Below are 20482 nucleotides of genomic sequence, written 5' to 3'. Positions count from 1 at the left end.
TAGCACGATGGTAGACTACAAAGACTCTCCCTGTGAGTCAAATGAGTAGTATGGTGTTGGGAACTCTTATGATTTGGCAGATACACTAAGAAGCTTAAAGGAAGAAATAAGGAGTTGTAAGGAAGATAATGACAGAATCATACAGGCACAAGAGAAACAACTAGAGGTAAATGCAGTGATACTTCAGAGTTTATCATATTTACAGTGACAAGAACCACGTCAGATCAATTATGAGTAGGAGGACTGATCTAATGGGGCATATGGTAGTAGATCACATGATGGTCATAGGTCAAATAGAGATGACATGGTCAGAGATGGAAAATTTTTGGACACTCTAGAGAGGAGAAGGGATAGACACAGGTACTATTATAGTTCTAATTCAGATAGGCACTATGATCGTCATCATTATCATCCGTATAGGAGGAGTGATAGGGGATGCTTTCCATATGAGTTTAAGAAAGAAAATTCACCTACTTTTGATGGAGAGATGAAGAAACCATAGGATGCAAAGGCATGGTTGCTTGGCATGGGGAAGTTCTTCAGGTTGCGTGACTATTAAGAGAACATGAAAGCTAGAGTAGATTCATTCAATCTCAAATGTAAATAAGACATTTGGTGGGAAGATGTGAAGAATGTCAGATGTATTCATGAGAAAGAATTGACTTGGAGTGAGTTTGAGTGGCTATTCAAGAAGAAGTATTTGTTTGAGAGATACTTTGATGAAAGGGAAAAAGGATTCTACGTGCTAAAGATGGGATCTATGACAGATGAGGAGTACACTAGCAGGTTATTGGAGTTACTGAGGTATGTGCCTCACCTCACAAAGGAGAAGGCCAAGATTCAGAGGTTCATTAGTGGATTACCAGTTACATTCAAATACAGGATTGAGTTCAATGAGCCAAGGTCATCGGAGGAGGCCATTCGAAAGTTAAGGCATTGCTATGAGAAATCGAAGCACAGATCTGAGACTAAGCTAGGCTGGAAAGGTAATGCAAAGAACAAAGGAAAATGGGACAGAAAGCAAGAAATCCATTAGGGTACAGGTAATAAAGAGAATGCAATGCCATCTAAGAAGTTCAATGCATTAGATAGAGGACAAGGACATCAATTTGAGGAGAAGAGCAAGGATACATGCTGAAAGTGTTAGAAAAATATTATATATGACAGAGAAATGCAAGACATATAATATGTGGAAAAATACAAACACATAGAAATAGAGAGACACAGATATACGTGGTTCACCCAGTTCAGGCTACTTCCACTCCGAACAACCAGTCCTTCCTTTTTATTATCTAGTAAAATGAAGAGACACAACCTACAGCAGATCCGTTGTAATATCCTCTGTTTTCTCTCATAGTCTCACCTCTCTGTTTCTCACTCTAAGAATACACTTCTATCTCATAGCCTCAATACAATGCCCTAATACAAAGAGAGGGGTTGCTTTCTAGGGAAAAAAACCCTAACCTAAACATAAATTCTACCGTCAGATCATCCGCCTAATGAACGACCCAGATTGACTAGAAATTACTATACTTTTACAAGGAAATTTTACATCTGTTTTTAGCTTTGGGGGTGCTGTCCCCGAAACCCCTGCCGAGGGACCGCTAGCCCCTGGACGCCTTAGCCAGGGGGGATGGACCCCCTGAACCCCCTGTGGGGGGGGGGGGGGCAAGTCCCCCTCGCACCCCCCCGCATGGAGGGGTGTACAATCTTCCTTGGGCATACATACAGTTGAAACAAAGACCTCTAAATTAGGATGATAATCATGCTCCACACCCAACAGAAAGCCTATAGAGTATTGGACTTGTGGAAAAGATCACCGTAAGAGAGATTGTCCACAGAATCAGGGTGGTAGGCCTTAGATATATAGTGCGTAGGAGGCACAGACTATTTGAGATGTTGGTCAGAGAGTTCCTCGTATCTATGTAGCATTGGATAAAAAACATGTAGACCATCAAACATCTATCATTGAGATGGATGGTAAGCTTTGTGATCAAGTTATTTCTATTTTGATTGACCCTAGATCTAATTATAGATATGTTAGTCATGAATTTGTGGATAAGTGTGGTTTGAGTAAATAATTGCATGTAAAATATTGGTTAGTGCAGTTGGCTACAGATACAAAGAAGCGAGTTCACCATTGGGTAAGAGATTGCACATTTGATTTAAATGGTATGCCTACCGCAACACATTTGAATGTATTACCATTGGGATCATAAAGTATGTTGTTGGGCATGGATTGGTTGTATCTTCATAGAAACAAGGTGGATTGTTATGAAAAATATATTGAGTGCTTGGATGACAATGGGGAACCAAGAGTCTTGTAGGGAAAGAAGAAAGCCACATCAGTTCGGATGGTAACAACTATGCAAGCAAAATGTAGTCGCAGAAAAGGGTGTGTGTTATTTGTAGTGCACATTTCTAGTGATAAGGGTAAGGAAGTTGAGGATGCAGATGTTTTGAGCAGGTACCCAGTTTTACAGCAGTTCAAGGAAGTATTTCTCGAGGACATTACAAAGTTTCCACCTCACAGGGAAGTCGACTTTTCTATTGAGTTGGTACCAGCGACAAATCCAATATCGAAAGCACCTTATAGGATGGACATACCTGAGTTGGTATATTTGAAGCTACAGTTGAAGGAAATGTTGGACAAAGGATACATTAGGTCAAGTGTATCACTTTGGGGCACACCAGTATTGTTTGTGAAGAAGAAAGATGATACTCTCAGACTATGCATTGACTACAGGTAGTTGAACAAAGTGACCATTTAAGAACAAGTATTCATTGTTGAGGATTGATGACTTGTTATATTAGTTGAAGGGAGCAACAATGTTCTCGAGCATTGATTTGAGATCCAGATATCATCAGGTACACATCAAAGAGGTGGACATTTAAAGAACAATTTTCCGGACCAGGTATGGGAATGATGAGTTTGTTGTAATTCCATTCGGTTTGACTAATGCTCCAACTATATTTATGTGCTTGATGAATAGTGTGTTTCATCCATATTTGGGTAAGTTTGTTATTGTGTTTATTGATGACATATTGGTATATTATAAAAATGAGGAAGTGCATGCCAATAATTCAGCAACAGTGTTGAGATTGTTGAGAGCGCATCAGTTGTATGCTAAGCTCAAAAAGTGTAGTTTCTTTCAGACTGAGATACATTACTTGGGGCATGTTGTCTCCAAGGAGGGCATCGTAGTAGATTCAAAAAAGATAAGAGCCATCATGGAGTGGGTAGCTCCTAAGAATGTGGATGAGGTGAGATATTTCATGGGGTTGGAAGGCTATTATAGGAGGTTCATCAAGAACTTCTCACAAATTTCTTATCCTATCACATCATTGTAGAGGAAAGGTAAGAAGTTCAAATGGACAAAGGAGTGTGAGGCTAGTTTTGAGCATCTTAAGTGGTTGTTGACACATGAACCAATGTTAAATATTGTATATCTGGACAAAGAGTTTGTAGTATGTACAAATGCCTGCAAGAAAGGACTTGGTGGAGTCCTTATGTAGGATGGACAGGTGGTAGACTATGAGTCGCAAAAATTGAATGAGCACAAGAAGAACTACCCCACACATGATCCTGAGTTGGAAATGATCATACATGCATTGAAGATGTGGAGGCACTATCTTCTAGGCAAGAGGTTTACATTGATGAGTGATCACAGTGGTTTGCGATATCTATTTGGCCAACCAAATCTGAATGGTAGGCAGGCTCAGTGGTTGGCTACGATTAGTGAGTTTGATTTTGAGATCAGGTACATCAAAGGCAAAGAGAATAGAGTGGCAGATGATCTTAGCAAGTGAATATAGGTAAATCACTTAGTAGCTATGAGATCCTATGGGACAAACTTACATGATAGGATCTTGCAGGCGGGTTAGCATGATGTTAGAGATATGGAGATTATGCATAGGTTTTAGCAAAGTACTGATACAGGTACATGTGGTAGTACACGTACAGGTATAGGTATAGGTGTAGGTGCATAGGATGTGGACTATCACCTTACAACAGATGGATTGGTCTGATTCAGAGACATGATATATGTGCTAGAAAAAAATGAGATCAATAAGATGATCTTGAGGGAGTTTCATGTGAAACCATAATTGGGTCACCCAGGTTATCAGAAGACATTGACAACAATGAAGATATTTTATTATTGATCGAACCTGAAGAGGGATGTAGCAGAGTTTGTGGCTAGGTGTTTTGATTCTCAACGTGTGAAGGCAGAGTGTAAACATCTAGGTGGACTGATACAACTGATTATGATTCTGAAATATAAATGGTAGGTCATTTCCATGGACTTCATTACAGGTTTGCCACAGACATTGAGACAACATGATTCCATCATGGTTATTGTGGACAGGTTGACAAAGGTTGCACACTTCATTCCACTGAAGTCTACATTCTCAACTAGCGATGTGGCACAGGTATTCATCAGAGATGTGGTTAGATTGCATGGTTTTCCGAAGAATATCGTGTCAAACATGGATGAAAAGTTCACTACCAAGTTTTGAAAGGAGTTGTTTGCAGGTTTGGGCACAAATTTGCCCTTCAGTACAACTTATCATCTGGAGACAAATGGATAGACAGAGAGGGTTAACAGGATATTGGAGGACATGTTGAGGATGTATGTGATGCATCAAAAGTGAAAGTGGGAAGAGTATCTTCCACTGGTAGATTTCGATTACAATAATGGGTATGAAGAATCTTTGAGGAAGAGTCCATTTGAGGCATTGTATGAGTGGAATTGCAATACTCCTATCAGTTGGAGTGATCCAGTTAACAGGGTGTGATTGGACTGGACATGTTGGCAGACATGGAAGAGGATATGCAGGTTATAAAGAAGAATCTAAAGGCAACACAGGATAAGAAGAAGAGTTACGAAAATCAGAATAGATTGTTTAAGGAGTTCTAGGTTGGGGAACATGTGTACTTGCACATCAAACCGAAGAAGAGCTCCTTATAGATTGGATCATGTGCCAAGCTAGCACCACGGTTCTGTGGACCATTCAGTATTGTTGAGAGGATTGGGTTAGTAGCATATCAACTTTCACTACCTTAGATAATGAAAGTCCATGATGTTTTCCATGTGTTAGAGCCTAGATTTTCCTCAGGCTGAAAAGGCAAGGTTCTAGGTCCACATCATACCACGCTCAGCCTCGTAGCTAGCCCTACGAGGATAGGAGAGGGCTCTCTCCGGGTCAATCTCAGCAAAATATAATCAGATGCGGCTTGAGATGACTGATTTAACAATTAATCTTAGGCTAGGTTGTTGGAAATAATACTGAGAGGGGGGGTGAATCAGTATTATCAAATTCTTTTCAATATATCTTCTTTATTTTTACTTTGAATAATTCTTCAAATATTGATCATTACTTTGTATGTCAGTATCATAAAATAATGAGCAGGAACAAGAAAAGAAAATAGTCACACAAAAGAACACCAGATATAAGGTGGAAACCCAATGTGGGTGAAAACCACCTGCTGCAATATGTCTCTATCTTCTTTTAATAAGAAACTCCTTTTACAATGATTTTGTACTGGTGCAGTCCTTTACCAGTACGCAGGCTACAACCTGCAGAGAGCTACAACTCTCTCTCTCGTTTTCCAGTCTCTCCTGGAAGGGAGCTACAACCCCCTACTTCTTTTCTTTCAAGGACCACTTTTCATTAATTTTCAGACTGGATCCAAGAACATCAAAAACCCATCAACTACACTTGCATCATCAATCTCTGATTTCACCAAAGCCAACCCGCATACAGATCTGCAAATATTTCCTTATAACTTTGCAGTTGTTCCATACATCAGACATACCCAGATCATAACATGTGTACAATAAAACATGCATCAATAATTCAGACCTAGATTATTAGATTTATAGATCAAGCGTGTGCCACATACCACTATTCCAGCCTTAAGATTTTGACCCATCAATAGAACTTATCCTTCTCCTTACGCTCAGGTTCCTTCTTCATTCAGATCCAGATCTGCACCATAACCCAATCACCATATTCCAGATCTAGCACTTTATCAGATATTCAATAATTCAGAAGATGCTTTGCCAAATGATCTCCTTCCTCTTTTATAGCCTTAGTCCTTTCTCAATACCACGGTCCAAAACCATAGGATCAAAAAAATTGTTGGACTAATACCATGAACCAACCATGAAAGTGCGTGAGATCAACACTTTTGGATGCAATACCACGGACCAAAACCATAGGATCAAAAACTGTCGGACTAATACCATGAACCAACCATGAAAGTGTGTGAGATCAACACTTTTGGATGCAATACCACGGACCAAAACCATAGGATCAAAAACTGTCGGACTAATACCATGAACCAACCATGAAAGTGTGTGAACTTTTCTCTTGCATGAAAGTGCGTAAACTTTTCTCTACATGAAATAAACTTTTCTCTGCATAAAAGTGCGTGAACATTTCTCTACATGAAATAAACTCTTCTCTGCATAAAAGTGCATGAACTTTTCTCTACATGAAATAAACTTTTCTCTGCATAAAAGTGCGTGAACTTTTCTCTACATGGAATAAACTTTTCTCTGCATAAAAGTGCGTGAACTTTTCTCTACATGGAATAAACTTTTCTCTGCATAAAAGTGCGTGAACTTTTCTCTACATGAAGGAAACTTTGTTGCACTATAATTTATCAAATAAATTTGCTGCACTATAATTTATCATTTGTGTGATTTGCCATCAAGGACAACACTTGTCTCATAATGCCAACAATCTCCCCCTTTGGACTTGATGGCAACAATACCAAATCACTCTCCCCCTTTGACATCAAGGGCAAAGGGCGAACCAAGATATTCTCTTTCCTAGAAAGGCATTCCGCTGTTCATACTCCCCCTGAGTACCTGTTGAAATCTCTGAATGAGCTCCCCCTTTGTATATGCCAAGGTGTACCAATCTGTTCATGCTACATGCTGAAAGCTCTGCTCTTTCTGAAATGTGCTGTTCATGCTCCCCCTGACTGTAGGAAAGATCTGCAAAAGATGTTCTTCAAGAAGAACCAAGACTTATACATCATGAAAGAGATAGAGACGTATTGCAGCAATATTCAGACCAGCATCCATTATCTCCTTCTGTACTTCCTCCATAATGCCAACAAAGCATGATATGCTCCCCCTGAACCTGTGCGATTCGATCTTCGACCAATGTACGCATATACTTCAGATGAACCTTGCGTACAACCAAAAATCAGAAGAGATTCAACAACAAGATGATATATCAACAACCCCCAGCTTTTGCCTGAGGTATTCAAAGGTCTCCCTAGGCAATGGTTTGGTGAGTATATCAGCAACCTGTTCCTTAGAAGGAACATACTCCAACTTGACCTTTTGTTCAAGCACTTGTTCCCGGAGAAAGTGATACTTGATTGGTATGTGCTTGGTTTTTGAGTGCAAGACTGGGTTCTTTGAAATCCTGATTGCACTTGTATTATCACATAAGATGGAGATAGGTGGTGTATAAGTGATTTGAAAATCCTGCAGGGTCTGCATCATCCAAAGGAGTTGAGTGCAGCAAGATGCAGCAGCAACATATTCTGCTTCAGCTGTAGACAAGGCAATCAAACTCTGTTTCTTGCTGAACCAAGATACTAATCTGGAACCCATAAAGAATGCACCACCACTTGTGCTCTTCCTGTCATCCACGCTTCCGGCCCAATCTGCATCAGTATAAGCATGAAGTGTGAGATCTGTATCTCTAGGATACCATAAGCCATAGTTTTGAGTCCCTTGAAGATATTTAAAGATTCTCTTTACTGCCTGAAGATGAGTTTCCTTTGGATTTTCCTGAAATCTTCCAACTATTCCCACTGCATGCATGATTCCTGGTCGGGTACCTGTCAAATAAAGTAGACTTCCAATCATAGATCTGCAGGTTGGTTGATGTACTGTTGCTGATTCATCATTTGCACTGAGGCTACATCCTGTGACCATGGGTGTACATACTGATTTTGCATCTTCCATGCCATATTTCTTCAAACTCTGCTTGAGATACTTGGTTTGAGACAAGAAGATCCCTCCTTCCTTTTGTTGGATTTGCAGGCCAAGAAAATATGTCAATTCTCCAAGCAAGGAAATTTTGAATTCTTTCTGCATCACCAAGGCAAAGCTTTGACTCATAGATTCTTCATTGCTGCCAAAGATAATGTCATCTACATACATAACAAGTATTAGCAATTTGTCATTTTCTATTTTTATATAAAGATTGCTATCTACTGATCCTTTTGAAAAACCTTGTTGATGAAGATATTTGTCCAAACGATAGTACCAAGCCCTTGGAGCTTGTTTAAGACCATAGAGAGCCTTTTTAAGTCTGCATACAAGATTTGGATCATTTCCAAGAATGAACCCATCTGGCTGCTCAATGTATACTTCTTCTTCTAAGTCTCCATCCAGAAAGGCTGATTTCACGTCCATTTGAAATACTTTGAACTTTTGAAAGCTTGAGAGAGCAAGGAACATTCGGATGGCCTCAAGTCTTGCAACAGGAGCAAAAGTTTCCTCAAAATCTGTTCCTTCTTGCTGCGCATACCCTTTACAAACAAGTCTTGCCTTGTTTCTAATTACTTCCCCATTTTCATTCAACTTATTTTTGAAGACCCATTTTGTCCCCATAACATTCTTATCCTTTGGTCTAGGAACCAACTCCCAAGTGCTGTTCTTTTCAATCTGCTCAAGTTCTTCATCCATTGCTTTGACCCAACATTCATCTTTGCATGCATCTTTTACATTTTGTGGTTCAGTGGAGGAGATTAATGCCAAATAGCTTGAAGCTTCTGCAATTGTTCTTCTTGTTTGTACACCTGCTTCTTTCTGCCCCAAAATCTGAGATTCTGGATGATTCTTCTAAACATACCGGGATGGAGTCTTCTCTTCTATTCTTATCTGTTCCTCTGGTGCTCCTTGAGGTTCTTCTTCTTCATCATTCTGTCTTTGAGGGTAGTCTTCATGTTCTTCGATATTTTCATGATTTACTTGCCTAGGAATGTATCCCTTTTCATCAACCACTACATCAATGCTGTCAACAATTCTTCCAAGTCTTTTATTGTAGCACTTATATGCTTTGCTGTGTGGAGAATAACCAAGAAGAATGCCTTCATCTACTCTAGGTTCAAGTTTTCCAAGTTGCTCATCAGTATTCTTAATATAGCATTTTCTCCCAAAGATTTTGAAGTGCTTTACCGAAGGAGTCTCACCATACCAGAGCTCATGAGGAGTTTGAGTGCTGTTCACTCAGACATTTGTTTTGTTGAGAATAACAACCACAACATATGCGGCTTCACCCCAGAAAGTTGCGGGAGTTCCAGACTCATCCAGCATAGCACGAGCCATTTGTTGGACTGTTCTGTTCATCCTTTCCACCACTCCATTTTGCTGAGGAGTTCTAGCTGTAGAGAATTCTCTTCTTATCCCATGTTCTTCACAGAAATCGAAAAATTCATTTGAGGTAAACTCCCCACCTCTGTCAGACCTAAGGCACTTAATTTTGTAACCTGATTCATTTTCAACCAAGGCTTTGAAGGATTTGAATTTCTCGAATGCTTCGTCTTTGTGCTTCATAAGTCCTAACCAAACAAACCTGGAGAAATCGTCAATGAATAATATCAAGTATTCTTCTCCTCGAGGTGTCCTTTTCCTAAATGGACCACATACATCTGTATGGACTAGCTCAAGAGGCATGCTAGCTGATCCTTCCTTCTCTGGAAAGTTAGTTCTGGTTTTCTTTCCAAACTGACATGATTTGCATATGGTGTTGTCTGGAATTTTGATATCTGGAAGACCACGAACTGCCTGATATTTGCATGCTTTCCTTATTTGTGAAAAGCTTAGATGCCCCAACCTCCAGTGCCATAACCAGTGTTCATCATCCTTGCTCAAATAACATTGTTGTTGTCCTTCTTCAAATATGTATAGATTATTTGGATTTCTTCTACCTTTGATCACTGTTTCACCTGTATCAAGATCACGAACATGACATCCGTTTGATCTAAATATCACCTCGGTTCCTTGATCACACATTTGGCTGACACTTAGAAGATTATGCTTCAATCCATCAACATACAAAACATTTCCAGCTTTGACCTTTTCTTTTAACTGAGCAGCGCCTTTTCCTTTTATAGCTGCAGGAGTATCATTTCCAAAAGAAACTTTCTTTCCTTTTTCTAAAGCAGAATATGATTCAAGTTTTTCTTTATCACCTATCATATGTTTCGAACATCCACTATCAATGTACCATAGATTTTCTTGTCCTTCTGCATAAAATGCTATCCCACATCTTTCTGTTTGTGGTTCCTTTATTCTCCATGTTCTGGTGCTTGAGGCTTGTTCCTTTGTTTGCTGAAACCTGCTCCTGCATTCAGAATCTTCATGACCAAAGTTATTGCAAATAGAACATTCAACTTCATTTTCAAGAGCCGAAAAGTTGTTATAGGTCCTTTTTGTAATCCCAATCATACTTCTTTGTTTTTGAGCTTCTCTAGTCATGATTGTTTTATATGCAACACATTGAGCTGCTTTGTGACCGAAGTTATGGCAAGAGAAACATTGACCATTGAAGAAACTTCTGCGATTATCAAATCTACCAGCCAAATGATTGTAATTTCTATAGTCATCCATTCTTGAAACAAATTGAGAAGAGTTTACCTGTGGCTGGTTGTAGCTTTTGTTCATCCTTAAGACAGATTGCCCCTGGTTTACCTGATAGTCTTTGTTCGTTCTTGATGTAATTCGTCCCTGCTTTACCTGGTGCTCTCCATTGTGCTTTTGCTCATTCCTTCTTGCTGCATCAAGATAACTCTTTGAGGTGGATGCTTGAGATGTTTCTCCATTATACCCTAGACCTGTCTTGTTTAGCGGAGAACGCTGTACATTGATGATCTCATCCAGAGTTTCAGATCCTTTGACAAACTTAAGATTAATAGCCTTTGTTTTCTCAATTTCTTTTCTAAGGTCAACAATTTCACCTTCTAACTTTTCAAGATATTTTTCTTTTTCATCAATTTGAAATTGTAGAGTATGAATGATCATATTCTTTTCTTCTATACATGTCTTAAGTCTAGAAATCTCTTCATAAAAACTATCCACATCTATAGCATCCATGTAATCATCATCTTCAAATGCTATTAAAAGTTTATAGTCATTACCTCGTTCATCTTCATCACTATTTGATAGACCATCACTGTCTTCATGAGTGTAGTAGCTTTTCTTATTTGCATTTTGTTTCTTGTTCCATCTAGCAGGTTCCTTTCCTTTGTCAATCTTATCCTTATGAGGACATTTGGTAGCATAATGACCTACTCTTCCATAAGCAAAACATTTAAAAGTTAGCTTACCTCTGAACCTTCCAGTACCGCGTTGAAGATTTCTGACAAAATTTGATTCTTCTTCTTCTTCTGGCACGTGACTTGATTCATAGTAGTCTCCTTTGCCTGAAGCCTTAAAAGCAGCTTCTCTCCTGTCTGATGGACCTCCTTTTCTCATTTCATAAGCAGTTAGAATTTCGTGTAGCTGAGACATAGTAAGAGTTCGTAGATTTTCCTTTTCTTCTATTGCAGATACTTTATATTCAAACTTGGGGGACAATGATCTTAGGACTTTTTCAACCACAACAACCTCTTTTATTTCTTCACCCAAGTTTTTCATACAATTAACAATCTCATCTACCCGAAGGAAATAGTTAGCCACACTTTCATCATTATACATTCTGAGATTCTCATACTGAATCCTGAGGGTTTGAAGTTTTGCACATTTTACCTGTTCATCTCCTTCGTAGCTAAAAACAATCTTGTCCCATATTTCTTTTGCGGATTTATATTGCATAACCTTCACGAATTCAGATTGAGATAGACATCCTAGAAGAGTATTAACTGCCTTTGCATTTGTTTCATATTTCTTCTTCTCAGCTGAATCTGTAGGAGTAGCTGATGGAAAAGTATACCCTGTTTCTATAATTTCCCATACTTCTGTACCCAAAGATTGAAGATAGGCAGTAACTCTTACCTTCCAATATACGAAGTTTGTCCCATCAAAAATTGGTGGCCTGATTGATGCTTCCCTCTCGTAGTTGCTCATGATGTTAGATCTTCCTTCAAGCGATCAAGCTTCTTCAGAAGAACCTCGCTCTGATACCAATTGTTGGAAATAATACTGAGAGGGGGGGTGAATCAGTATTATCAAATTCTTTTCAATATATCTTCTTTATTTTTACTTTGAATAATTCTTCAAATATTGATCATTACTTTGTATGTCAGTATCATAAAATAATGAGCAGGAACAAGAAAAGCAAATAGTCACACAAAAGAACACCAGATATAAGGTGGAAACCCAATGTGGGTGAAAACCACCTGCTGCAATATGTCTCTATCTTCTTTTAATAAGAAACTCCTTTTACAATGATTTTGTACTGGTGCAGTCCTTTACCAGTATGCAGGCTACAACCTGCAGAGAGCTACAACTCTCTCTCTCTCTCTCGTTTTCTAGTCTCTCCTGGAAGGGAGCTACAACCCCCTACTTCTTTTCTTTCAAGGACCACTTTTCATTAATTTTCATACTGGATCCAAGAACATCAAAAACCCATCAACTACACTTGCATCATCAATCTCTTATTTCACCAAAGCCAACCCGCATACAGATCTGCAAATATTTCCTTATAACTTTGCAATTGTTCCATACATCAGACATACCCAGATCATAACATGTGTACAATAAAACATGCATCAATAATTCAGACCCAAATTATTAGATTTATAGATCAAGCATGTGCCACATACCACTATTCCAGCCTTAAGATTTTGACCCATCAATAGAACTTATCCTTCTCCTTACGCTCAGGTTCCTTCTTCATTCAGATCCAGATCTGCACCATAACCCAATCACCATATTCCAGGTCTAGCACTTTATCAGATATTCAATAATTCAGAAGATGCTTTGCCAAATGATCTCCTTCCTCTTTTATAGCCTTAGTCCTTTCTTAATACCACGGTCCAAAACCATAGGATCAAAAATATTGTTGGACTAATACCATGAACCAACCATGAAAGTGCGTGAGATCAACACTTTTGGATGCAATACCATGGACCAAAACCATAGGATCAAAAACTATCGGACTAATACCATGAACCAACCATGAAAGTGCGCGAGATCAATACTTTTGGATGCAATACCACGGACCAAAACCATAGGATCAAAAACTGTCGGACTAATACCATGAACCAACCATGAAAGTGTGTGAACTTTTCTCTTGCATGAAAGTGCGTAAAATTTTCTCTACATGAAATAAACTTTTCTCTGAATAAAAGTGCGTGAACATTTCTCTACATGAAATAAACTCTTCTCTGCATAAAAGTGCGTGAACTTTTCTCTACATGAAATAAACTTTTCTCTGCATAAAAGTGCGTGAAATTTTCTCTACATGGAATAAACTTTTCTCTGCATAAAAGTGCGTGAACTTTTCTCTACATGGAATAAACTTTTCTCTGCATAAAAGTGCGTGAACTTTTCTCTACATGAAGGAAACTTTGTTGCACTATAATTTATCAAATAAATTTGCTGCACTATAATTTATCATTTGTGTGATTTTCCATCAAGGACAACACTTGTCTCATAATGCCAACATAGATATGAAGTGCAAGGTTTTGATTTGATTTTTTAGAAGTTTTGTTGGAAAAAGGGAAAGGCAAATTTGGGTCCGGGGATGAGGCCAAATTTTTGCAGAGTTCTGGTTGGGGCAGGGTAGGCAGTAGTTTTGATGCTTGAGATTAAATGAATGGATAAAAAAGACTGCTGAGGAGCTGAAGAGGGAAAGAGGATACCGAGAATCCTCTTCAAACTGAAGAAAACATTGAAAATTAAACAAATTTTAAGGCAGAGCACAACAAGCTAATGGATTCTACCTTTTGTCACTCATTTGTTTAATTTCAGAAGCAAAGAGAAGGGAAATGGGATACATGAAACATCAATGAACTTACAATTGCATGAAGAAAAACACCATCAAAACACAGAGCCACAAGGATCCCAACAAGTGCTGCAAAGCCCTGGTATTTCCTTTGCCAAAAATGCAGAAATCGGATGTACAATGGAGTGCCAAGCAATCCCAAGTGTCCAAACCTGAAAATGACTCAGAAAATACATGATGTAGACTAGCTCAACCCATTCCCATGCCTCTAGGGGTCGAGCTCATCATTCTAGGAGCTGTTTCAACTAATTCTAAACAAAGCACTAAAATCTAGGCAATCAAACAACTTGCCTCTATATGGTAGGAAACTGATTCACTCATTTAATTTTGACTTTTTAGTGAATGAATCCTCTAGAACAAGTAAATATGTACCAAAATTACATCATGGTTATGAAATTACATCATGGTGGATCAAGAGTTACATGAAAAAGTGAAACTAGTCAAAACTGGGCGAATTTCTGAGCTGTACAGTGAAAAATAGGCAAAAATCCTCTATGCGTCGCGCCTGATTCTCTATGCCTTATGCCACTTTGGAGCTGAATTGGAGGCCCTTCCCGAAGTCCAAATTGAGCTCATGATAGCTCGTTGGAAAGCCTTGCCTATCTACTTTCCAACCCAAGTGGAATTTTTCAATTTGGTGTCCATTTGCCCCTCCAAAATCAAATCTCCCAAGATTTCTTCCTGTGTGTCAAAATAGGGGCAGTGAGGTCATTTTTTGAGTGTTTTTGGCCTCTTGAGGGCTCAAAACCTGCCCAAATTTCTTGGCCATGCACAAGAAACCATAATTTTTCATGCCAAATCCAAAAATGTAAATTTTTTGAGATTTGGAGCCCTCTAGCAAAAGCGAGCGCCACGTGGCGCGGCGCATAGGGAGGCAAAACCTGTTTTTTAGTGCAAAAAATTTCAAAATGCCAAAAATTGCTCCAAATTTCTTGAAATTTGGGCTAGACCTTCTCTATCAAGTGTCATGCTAGGCTAAAGAGGCTTCGACCAATATCTGAAGATGATCATGCTCCTTTTGCCTCTTTTGCTTCCTTATTGCCTTCTTTAATTTTGCCTTTAGATTCCCTATTCGTGCCTTGCAAACCTTGTTCCGTGCCATGTAGTGGAAACCCATGTGTCTCAAAAATGATTTGTCCCTATCGATCTTGTCTAGCAGTCTCTCTAAGTGTATGTTGAATCTTTCGAGCCAAGACTCCTGATCATCATTAATCTCTTGCTCCAATGAAGTGAATTCAATCCTCCTCCTTTGGGCAGCTTGACGATTTTCCCTGATGTTTTGTAATTCCATAATCACCTTCTAATATTCAAGCTACTTATTCCTTTGCTCGAAGTATTTTATATTCCAATTAGCCCTCTCCAAGTTGAGGGACAAGGCTTTGATCTCTGTCTACTGCTCCTGGATGATATCTCTAAGGTTGGCACTTTGCGGGCCCATGTTTGTATCGTCATCCTGAATGAGAATGAAGTCGGTCTCTCGTTCACCTGAAGGCCCCTCATCCTGCATTGGCCTCTTGCCTTTGTCTTGTACCTATGGTTTTGATGTCAGAAGTGAGGCCCCTTCCACACCGGGTGGAGATAACACTCGCTTTGCTGCAGCAAACAACTGCCTGGTACCCTTCTGATAAGTAATGAAAACCGATATAGTAGCAGTGTGTGGATCATGGCCTTCATGCTGATGAGAAGGTCCACCTGTCTCATGCCCAACCTCTGAAGGTCCTTGTGAGGCTCTGAAGAAGTCACGAGAGATGAAATCATCCCAAGTGATGCCCTGTAATCCAAGCTGATGAACCACCAAAATTTTGATGAGAGCAAAATGGAAAATACTGTTGAATTGCTACTGAGGGGTCTTGTGTTGCACAAGGGTGGTCATCCTCTCTATGTTTCGGCATATGAAATAAGGAATGTTCATCATCCGTACCCGGGTGAAATGCATGAGCAACCTGATGTGATAAGCATATAAACGAGAGAACCGGCCTTCACAACTGAAATACTTCATGATTAATTTCATTAGTGGAGCATATTCATCTTTAAGATATCGGAATGGAAACACTCTCTTGAGCTGCCTCAAGAAACCGGGTTTAATATATGGCTCATAATGCTGCCGGTCAATCTTCTGCCTCTTGTTCCATGGTTCTCCAATGTTTGGTATGCTGGTTTCTAATGAAATCAAATCTGGTGTTAGTGTGAAAGTGACACCAGCTAAAGTGACCTGATCACCATGTAAATGCATTACAAAAAGACGAGCCAACTCATGATGAAATTGAACATTAGCAACCTTCTCACAAAACTCATAACATGACTGAAGCTGAAAACAGGAGATGGCAAGAGGGCAGACCTGTAATTCAGTAAGAGTGTTTGGTTCTTCTCTGATATGTCTGCCACCTCTATGAGGCCTCCTGGGTGCATGTCCCTCCGTGGGTGAGTCACTTTGGGTCTCCACTCCATAATCAGATGAATGACTGGATGACATAACTACTGCTATACAAATTGCCTTAGAGAAATAGATGCTGGTGTATGAAACTGCGTTGGACTGCTCTTTAGTGATGTGCTTAACCTCTGTCACCAAGGGGAAAACATTGAAACAAGGGACTACAAAGGGAGGGGAAAACAGTGAGGGATTAGGGATTGTTGGGATAAAATGAGTTAGGGAAATATGGGAGAGTTTGGGAATTTATGCATAGGGTTAGGAATTTTGTATAGGGTTAGGGTTTGAGGTTTTGGGTTTAAGAATTTGGGAAAGGGAATTTGGGAGAAGGAATTAATGAGCTTAGGGGGATAGGGAAACTTAGGAAATGATGAAAACAAGGGACCAATGGGATGAGGGAGTGAATTTTGGTGACAAAACAGTGATTTTGAAACCCTAGCAGCAAGTTTCCTTGAGGTAATTTAAGAGTTAGGGTTTGATTTTTTTGTTTAACCATTACCATCCATCAACCACCATACCCTATCACAAAATTGGATGAAACACAAAGATGGAGGCTATACCTGGTAGATCCGTGTGAATTGTTGGCAATTTGGAACATTTCTTAACAGTTTCAGGCCTTTAGCTGTGTGCAACGCGTAGCACGTCCAATGCGCCGCACCTCCCTAGTGTGCCACGTCTATGTAAAAATGCATTGAATGGTTGTTCCTAGTGCGCCGCGCCTCCTGCTCAGTGCGCCGCGCTTCCAATGTGCAGTGATTTTTTGCCCAATATCCTTACTTGTTCACAAAAACCGATTTGAATTGCCTCCTCTTTGCTCTTGGAATGAAAATGAGCCTTCAACACTTGGAGACATGTTTTATACATGAGATTTTCAAATTCATTTTGCCAAAACCCACTTTCATAAAGTTTTGCAAATAGCTTTTATTTCAACCTCTGTTTTTGGACTTTTTATTGCTTTTGGAATTTTTGATGAACTTAATAACTTGAGCTTTGCTTGATTTTGCAGGTGTCGGAGCTTCTTGGGCTAAGGAAAGAAACCAGGGTGTAGATGAAGAAATTTGCAATGAAGAAAACAAAATTTACATGATTTTGTACAATAAATGCTAAATACTCTGTTTTTTTCCTCAAAATAGAGTTTTGAGGAAAAACACATTTGCGAACACTTGGCGATGAAATTTATTGATGTTGAAACATCCTCATGGCCTGCTGGAAATTATTGAACACTCTGACACATTTTTGACAAAACCCTAATACAACCCTAGACCTAAGTGACCATGAAATCCTAAAGACAACTTTTGCAGTTTTCAAGGTAAAAAGACTGTATATGTTTTTTTTTTTTTCAAATGAACACACACACATGAGCTAGCAGGCAAATAATATGAGGGGAATAAGTGACAAGGCCCTTCTATCAGAATATGGCATGCCCCCTAACGGAATGTAGATGAATGAACTGTATGAGACACCTAAAAAATGAAATGCAATAAGAGAAATGATCTCTGACGGAGGGATGTAATGACCGACTCTAACATTGGCTCCAATGGGGATGGTAGCTCATGGGAGGTGCCAAGAACGACAGATATCTGGGAGAGATAGACAGTGCCTTCATCCATTGGGCTATGGAGTCCATTATTTTGACAAATTAACACAAGACTCTTGACTTATTTATTGACTGAAACTTGACTGAAACCGACTCAATTATGAAACCAAAATGACTGAAAGACTGACTCGACAAACTGAACCCAAAACTAAAATCTTTCTTTAGAATTATAGCCTTCACTTTGGGCCCCAAACTGAAGAAAAGACCACAACAGACACTTGCAATGAAACTGAAATCAAATGGTATTTACGGTGACAATATAAACAACAGAAACAACTCAGAAATGATATCGCTTGAGCAGCCGACCATTGACCGGCCCTCCTAGACAATCTTCCCCGTTCATCTCCTTCAAAAGAAAGGCATTCTGACCCCGATACCCTGCAATCTTAAAGGGACCTTTCTAGAGATTTTCAAACTTATTGTGCTTGCCCTTTTCCTCATTCCTTGCATCCCATTTTAGCACCACATCATCCAACTGAAATTTGTCTGCCTTTGCTTTTCTGTCATAAATTTTCTTAATTCTCTCCTGCAGCTTAAACGTGTTTTGAAAAACTTCTTCCCGTGTCTGCTGCAAATGGATCATTTGATTTAGTCTTCTCTGCACCAGATCATCTTAACTACCAGCCTCCTAATGAAGTTTGACTACCGGAGCTGCGAGAGAGGTAGGAAACACTGTATCAACACCATAAACTAGCTCAAAGGGGGACATACCAATTGATTTCTTCTGACTCACTTGATCTGCCCAAAGTGCATGGACCAACTTCTTATGCCAACTCTTCTTGTTTATTTCCAACACCTTTTTAATGATGTTAACCAAATATTTGTTGGAAGACTCCGCCAATCCATTGCCTTGTGGATGATAAGTGGTTGAGTGCCCCAAAGTAATGTGATATTTATGACAAAAATCAACCATCATTTTTGATTTGAAAGCTGCTGCATTATCAATGACTAACTTATTTGGGCAACCAAAACGAGACAAAATATTATTCTCAAGAAATGAAATTATTACCGCATCCGTAGCTTGTTTGGTGGGAATTGCTTCGATCCATTTCGTGAAATAATCTGTCGTCGTGAGGATTCAGCTATGCTGACCTGAAGAAGCAGGATGGATTTCACCAATGAAATCCAAACCCCACTGCTAAAAAGGGGCACTCACCTCAATGGGCTTAAACGGAAATGGCTGTAATTTCCGCCTTCCTTCAAAAATTTGACAGTTATGACAACTCTTGACAACCTTAAATACATCAGCAAACAATGTTGGCCAATAGTATCCCACTCTCAAAATTTTATTTGCCGTAGTTTTTCAAAAAAGGTGATTGCCACAATCTCCTTTATGGAAATCCTCCATGACCTGCTTCGCTTCTTCTTCCACCAAACAATTCAACAAAACACCATCGGGATCTTTCCAATAAAGTGCAGAATTCAAAATACAAAACTTAGCAGCCTTTAACTTAAGAGTTCTAGCTTTGTTTCTAGCCATACCAGGTGGTGGGGACAAATTCTAAAGCACATATATGATATCTGAATACCATGGAGAAAGAAAAAATATCTCAGATACCTGAAGTGACGAACCTTCCTCATTCTCATCGGACATAGCAGCAATCAGATTTATGTCTAAGACATGCAAATTCGATTCAGCCATTAACTTTGCCAATCCCTGTCCTTTAACAAGCTTTGTGGGCTTTATCTCCACATCATACTCCAGCAAAGCTGCAATCCACTTGCCTCGTCTTCCTTCTGGATCTGTTTGTACCAAAATATCTTTGACAACAGTGTTAGGAACATAAGCCAAAATATGAGAATGCAGAATATATACCCGAAAATCTTTCAATGCTTTTACAAGTGCAAGGGCTTGCTTTTCAATGATGTTGTACTTCAAGGCTGCATCTCTTATAGTTCGGCTGAAAAAAGCAATTGGTCTTTCGTGCTCATCTTTTTTCTGCATTAATACAGCTGCCATAGTATGCTCCAAAGCAAATGAAAACAGTATAAAATCCTGAGTGTAATCCGGGCTGATTAGAACCGGAGCTGAAGAAAGAGCCAATTTTACTAGATTGAAAGATTTTACAGCCTCTTCGGTCCACTTTACTTGGCTGTCCTTTTTAAGCATGTTTGTAATCTCTCTTAGGTGTTTAGCAAGATTAGGCACAAAGTGGCGTAAAAAATTCATCTTACCATTAAAAGATTGAATCTCCTTCTTGTTCCGGGGAAGGTCAATTTGCTGAATCGCTTCTACACGTGCTGGATCAATACGAATGCCATCTTTTGAGATAATGTGTCCAAGAAGTTTTCCCTCATCCATGACAAACAAGCTCTTCTTCGGATTTAGCGACACACCATATTTTATGCACTTTTGAAAGAAAATTTTCAAATGATACATGTGTTCTTCATCTGAATTAGAAAACACCGTCAAATCATCAAGGTACACAACCAAGAAGACATCCTTCTCATTTGCGAAAGCCATATCCATTGCC

This window comes from Pinus tabuliformis, chromosome 6 (assembly GCF_031772625.1).
Source record: "Pinus tabuliformis cultivar Carrire ecotype Pingquan chromosome 6, CPIR1, whole genome shotgun sequence".
NCBI classification, from domain to species: Eukaryota; Viridiplantae; Streptophyta; class Pinopsida; order Pinales; family Pinaceae; genus Pinus; species Pinus tabuliformis.
This window is presented reverse-complemented; position numbering follows the sequence as displayed.